This window comes from Lagopus leucura, unplaced genomic scaffold (assembly GCF_019238085.1).
Source record: "Lagopus leucura isolate 7727_CA_CO unplaced genomic scaffold, USGS_WTPT01 Super-Scaffold_100009, whole genome shotgun sequence".
NCBI classification, from domain to species: Eukaryota; Metazoa; Chordata; class Aves; order Galliformes; family Phasianidae; genus Lagopus; species Lagopus leucura.
Window position 1 is genome coordinate 25,256,863 of NW_024962266.1, and position 6,000 is coordinate 25,262,862.

Consider the following 6,000-nt stretch of genomic DNA (forward strand, 5'->3'; position numbering starts at 1 on the left):
ACTTAGCACGGATAGACGGATGGGTCCTATTACCTGGAGAATAACACCAGGAGAGGAACTGAAACACAAGGAATTGCTTCTGCGGGCCACAACTCCAGTGCCTGGATACTAATCAGCTCCCAATTAACTTCAAAGCATGCCAGCTTCAACAAACACACCCAGTACCACTTGTCAGCAGCAGCTCTGCAAAGAAGAAATGCTGCCGGTTGCCCTATCATACAGATGACAAAGATCTTTGCATCGTGGTTTTTCTGCTACAAAAACCACTCTGGTGAGATTGTGGCTCCATCCTTAAAAGTAATGGGAAGGCTTTGCAGTGGAGGGGTCCTGATTGCCCTCAGCACTACACAATGATACGCTCACACTCAGGCATGAATAATTCCAGCAGTCTCAGTGTTACATCTTGATGATCTGCTAATTCACATCTGTCCTCTATGTGTAATTTTCCAGTAGCTACTCCTAAAAGCTACTCCTAAAACCACAGGGACGCTGCCTAACTGCTAAATCTGAACATTTTGCAAGACAGCAATATGCCTGCTAAAGGAAAACAAAATGGCAAGCACACATGCATGATAGGATTATTTGATTCAATACAATATAAATTAGGTCAGAGTCCTCTTTGGAGAATTCGATGTCAAGAACTAGGTGGTCCACTAAATTTCTATTCATTTGCCTCTGGGCTTGGGGAATTGCAAAGACTCTCAAGAAACTGATGTTCTTTTACTCACAAGAGTAATCACTATTTGCTGGGGAAAAAAAAAAAAAAAGAAAGCTCTCAGTATCTCATTGCAGCTGCTTGGCAATATCCAAAGACTTGAGCAAGATCTGTGTAAAGCAGCAGCTATTAAATATTTGTGTGTGTATATGTATATAAAGAAAAACATATGTGTATACAGGGAAAAAATGTGTAACAGTGCTTTTGTGTACTTAGCTATTACTCTGCCCTATTTTTTATTTATTTTTTTTTTTTTACCTTGAAGAAAAGTAACAATTTATGGATCCTCGTTATACCAGCAATAATGGAATGATGGGAGAAGCACCATCCATAGAAAGGACAAGGGATGACAGGCTGGAAGCTCTGCCCAAGCCTGCCCTGTGGCACTCCTCCTGTGCCAGAACACAGCACTTCTAAGACGTGCTGTGGTTACCCTGCTTTCTGATTCCAAGAGCAACCTAAGTAAACCTTCACACCTCCGAGGTGCTGGCATCAGTCCATGCCAGTGACTCTAAACATAAACAGGAGGAGGAATGACTGCTTACATGTGTTGATATTGATAGGACAAGGGGGAATGGTTTTAAACTGAAACAGGGGAGGTTTAGGTTAGATATTAGGAGGAAGTTTTTCACACAGGGTGGTGAAGCACTGGAACAGGTTGCCCAAGGAGGCTGTGGATGCCCCATCCCTGCAGGCATTCAAGGCCAGGCTGGATGTGGCTCTGGGCAGCCTGGGCTGCTGGCTAGCAACCCTGCACATAGCAGGGGGTTGAAACGAGATGATCATTGTGTCATTGTGGTCCTTTTCAACCCAGACCATTCTAGGATTCTATGACTAAGAGCAAGGCACAAGGCACAGCCCTTCAGCAGTCCCGCTGCAGATAGATCAGGTGAGAGCATGCAGCTGAGTCTAAAGGACTTGATAACCAGATCCTCACAGCTGGGGACATGATGCCTATAGCCCCCAAACCTGCACAGGCGCACAGCTGGTCATCCTGAGCACCAGCTTTATCCCTACACCTCCAAATGTCACACACACATTAAAAGAAAAGCCAACAAGTCTCTCTCTGCTTCCATTCTTCAGAAGAGTACACAGCTTGAGGCAAATCTCTTGCTTTTGTCTTGTTTACACTAATGGGTTTACTAACTTTCTCAAGTTGGAAAAATTTTGCTGCTTTTAGACAGAAACAGAAGATTGACTTGTGGATTAAATCCTAAAGCAGGGCCATGAAATATAATCCCACTGTGGCTAAACTGGGGCAAAACCTACTGCTATGTGCAAAGTACAGGGTTGCATTTTCTCTATGTATCAAGCCAAAGCATGCAAATGAAAATATTTAAATCTGATTAATTACTTGATTTGGAATATATGCTTTTCATTCTACTGTATCAAAATACTCATAATAAAACACTGCTACTGGTGAAGTCAAGCACACCCTTACAAAAGCTGGCAAATTTGCAGAACAGCACTTGAGGTTTAGATTAGTAAAATCCTAATGAATATCTACTCTAATACCCATGTAATTGCATGGAATGCATTTGCAAGTGGTTCAATTAATAAAAAGAAGGGAAAAAAAGGAATAAAGAAAGAAGAAAAAAAAAAATCTGGAACAAATGAAGTCCAGACTGTTGTTTTAGTGTCAGCTGGAGAGACCAAAGCAAGAAGAATGAAGATCTTCACTCAACCTCAAGAAAGGAAGAATTGCAGCAGAGACCTCCAGCTCTTTCCCACACCACAATACACCTCACTATTGCACTCTGCGTACCAAGGGCAGCATTTAATTACATCCCTTTTGTCCCAGTCACCAAAACTGTTTTCAGATTTTATCCAATGACTTCGTTATCAGAAATGCCCACCTCATCCTGCAAACCACCCGAAACCACCTGCTTGGAACTGCACACGTGAAGGCTGCTGCTGCTGTACTGCACAGCTTTACAGTTCTTTTTAAGAGATGGTACTCAGCATAACTCTGCCTTATTTCCCTACCTATGAAAAGAAGATAGCACAGGATTCATTTTATCCCACAAATCCTCTGTGCAGACATACATGCTTTACAAGTAGAACTAGTGCTGTAAGAATGAGGCCACAAAGGACTGGTGGCAAGCACAGCTAAGTATCAGCTAGCACAGGACATCTGAGACCAACTCATAATGTATTTTATTCCTAAGTAACTGGCTGATCAAATGTACTGTGATCCTGCAACTGATTAATTTTGCAGGAATGCTTGGGTAGTGTTTGTAAAAACCAAGTCATTACCTTGACTAAACATTGACTTGCACAGTTAACTTTAACCATCAAGACCTTGTCTAAATATTGACTGGGAAAGTTTATTTGAACTATAAAGTCTAGAAAATCTTGGTCTTCCTTCCTATATTTGCTATCACTTTGAAAAGTAAACACAGTTGTAAAAACAGAAGTTCTCTCATCAAACCACTATTTAACCAAGTAGCTTGGCTGCTCCTAATTCAATACAAACATCTTGCAGGACTGGAAATCCAAACTGTTTAAAAGCAAAGAGGCCTGTCAGAACTAGGGATGAGAAGGAAAGACAACCTTCCTGCATTGTGCTTGAAGCAAGAACCTCAGGTGGGCCTTACAAAAGGATTAATAAGGAATCATGAGGTTCATGGCTTAAAATTGTTTCAATATATGCATCTTCCAACGCATACTTAACAATGGTGTTCTGCTCTCAGTACCAGGCAGGCTGGCCACTAGCACAGTGTGTTCATGCTTGTATCACTACTTGGGAGGCCCTACAGCATGAACCGCAAGCCAACATCCTCCACTGCTGATGTCACTTCATCATGTGAGGCCACGGGTCAAAGGACATACATAGGGTCTTTCACTGGCTGAACTAAAAATAATAATAAAAAAAATCAATTTCAATCCTCCTAAGATGAAACCACTGATGTGTGCAGGCTCTGAAGTCCCAAAGGTAATCCTACAAGAAAACATGATGGTGTCCTCCATCACTGTGCTGAGATACTGTTAAAGTGCAGCAGAATCTCCTAGGAGGCACAGCCCAAGAGCAGCATCTATATCAAACCCCACAAACCATAAATCTGAACTTGCAGACCAAAGTGAATGGTGTGTTAGAAGGTGTAATGGACAAAGTGAGAATGACAAAGGGGCAGGGAATGGTGTGGCTGGGATAGAAATAAACAATGGCCATGAAGCCAGCACTAATTCTACCTACAGCTCCATTTCAAGAGTTGGAAAGTGCCCTTCAGCTTAATGCCTTCACTCCTGTATATGTCAGCTTGATGAAAATTAGCTGAGGAGTGAATAGAAAAGATAAAAATCTCAGACAAAAGTCGGAATATTGAACTTACTGGTGAAAACTCCCATTATTTTTGAATGGAACAGAGAAGAACAGCTTGATACCAGCGCTGTGGGGGGGGTGGGGGTGGAGAAAGGAAGAACAATAAACAATACCACGGTCCATAGTTTGCACAGTGCTGCATCTCGCAACGGAAACATACTGTGAGACAGCTTGCGGGACAAGCTCCATCAACGCTAAGTAATTTTTATTCCGTTTGAGTGGTTGAAAACAATAAACATGATTAAGTGATTCAGACGTGCATTCAGAACGCAGACAAACGGCGAAGAGTTCCAAGGACTCCGCTTTCACAACTACTTCTGGGGAAAGACCTCAACTTCACTTGGAGCCGCACAGCGCAACAGAAGTTGGCACTGGAATTAAAAGCACCCCATCACCTTGGGGGGGGGGGGGGGGGAAGACAAGCTTTGTGGGGTGCTCTCCATCGCATTGCGGGGCCATTCCTTGGGTATTTAGGATGGAGAAGACCACCGCGGGCAGCACCCAGAGGAGAAGCGGCCGCTCAGCTCCCCGCGCAGCTGTCCCAGCCCCGCAACCGTCTGCTCGCAGGTTGAAGCCATTCGTGCCTCCCCTGCCCGTCCGCTGCCGGGAGTAAAGCGGATGGTTCTGGGGATGGTCTGGGGGGCAGCGGCCCCTCAGCTCCCAGCGCCATTTCCCCTCCGCGCCTCAGCGCGGCGTCTCCCACCCCGGCTGCGCCTTCACGGGGAGAGCAGCGACGGCACAGCCCGACCACCGCGGCGCGGAGCCGTGCCCGCTGCCCGGGGAGCTAACAGCCCGCGGGGCCGGGGCGAAGCCGGCAGCGGAGCGAGATCGATACTCCCAGCTGGGGGGCGGCAACGACCCGCGGAGCGGCCCCGGCCCGGCTGGGGGTAGCAAGGGAGGGGGGAACCCCGCACAGCATCGCAGCGCAGCGCGTCCGGGGATGGAGGAGCTGAAAATCAGCCGCTTCTGCCCCTGAGACTCGGGGGAAACCCTCAAGTTGCCGCGACTTGCAGAGATTTCAGCCCCTTTCCTCCTCCGGGTGGCGAAAAAAAACTTCCACCGGAGAGCCCCTGCCTTTCCCCGGCAGGGAAAGGGCCCCTCCGGCTGCGCTCGCCCCGGAGGACGACCCACCCGGCATCCGCGCTCCGAGCCGCTTCCTCACCTGCCCCAGCGAGCCCTCTCCTCCGCGCATTCCTCTGCTCCCCATCGTGGGCGCAGCAGCTGCTGTTATTCCTTAGGATACACATGGCTCATCCATGCTGGGAGAGCCGCCTTCCCGCGCCGTCTGCCCTCTCCGGCCCCGCCAGCGCGGCGCTGAGGCCAGAGGGAGGGGATAGGAAGGCGTGCGGCGGAGGAAGGCTGCTGCCGGGGGTCGGTCTCCTCCTCCTCCCCCTCCCCCCCTCTCGCAGGGCTGGGGACGGGGGGCGGCCCCTGTCCACGCGTGGAACCCGGCCGTCCCTCGAGGCTCCGCGGCCGCGGGGTTCGCCGTGGGGAGGGATCTGAACGCCCCGCTGTCACCCCGCTGCTAGCGTGGTGTTTTTCTCATGGCTTCTCTCAGTCACCCGTGAAAATTTAATGAGGCATTTAGGGCTGTTACCTTCAGAGTCAATGGAGGAAGCATATTTAGCCTAACGCACTTGCTGCCGAGCCAGTAGGTCTATTGCAGGCGGATCAGAAGTCAGAGGGAGACGCTCCTTTCAACACAAAATTCACGAGCCATTAAACTTATTCTGTGATAACAGCTTCTTTACAAACGGAGACCATAGAAAAGGGAGGCTGTCATGCACTTCCTGAAAGGATTTACATGCAGAAGAGAAGTAGTTGGTGAGGTTATTGCTATTTCACTAGCGTTATCTCCAATCGAGGCATAAAAGCAGCTCAACTCCAGCTAACTGAGGTAAATTACTGAAAGAAAAGCTTTTTGTAGCTGCCAGATAGATGCGATTCACCTCGAGGGTCTGGG

At 47.9% G+C, this 6,000-nt stretch overlaps 1 protein-coding gene across 3 annotated transcripts in view; it reads right to left on the bottom strand.

Annotated features, from left to right (window-relative positions):
* DAB1 (DAB adaptor protein 1) overlaps nt 1-5,305 on the bottom strand; it is a 123,834-nt gene extending 118,529 nt beyond the window's left edge. For all 3 annotated transcript variants that reach the window (XM_042873755.1, XM_042873753.1, XM_042873754.1), the window contains exon 1: nt 5,200-5,305. The gene's annotated coding sequence lies outside the window, so the exon portion shown is untranslated. The remainder of the gene's footprint in view (nt 1-5,199) is intronic.
* Nucleotides 5,306-6,000: the final 695 nt, after the last annotated feature.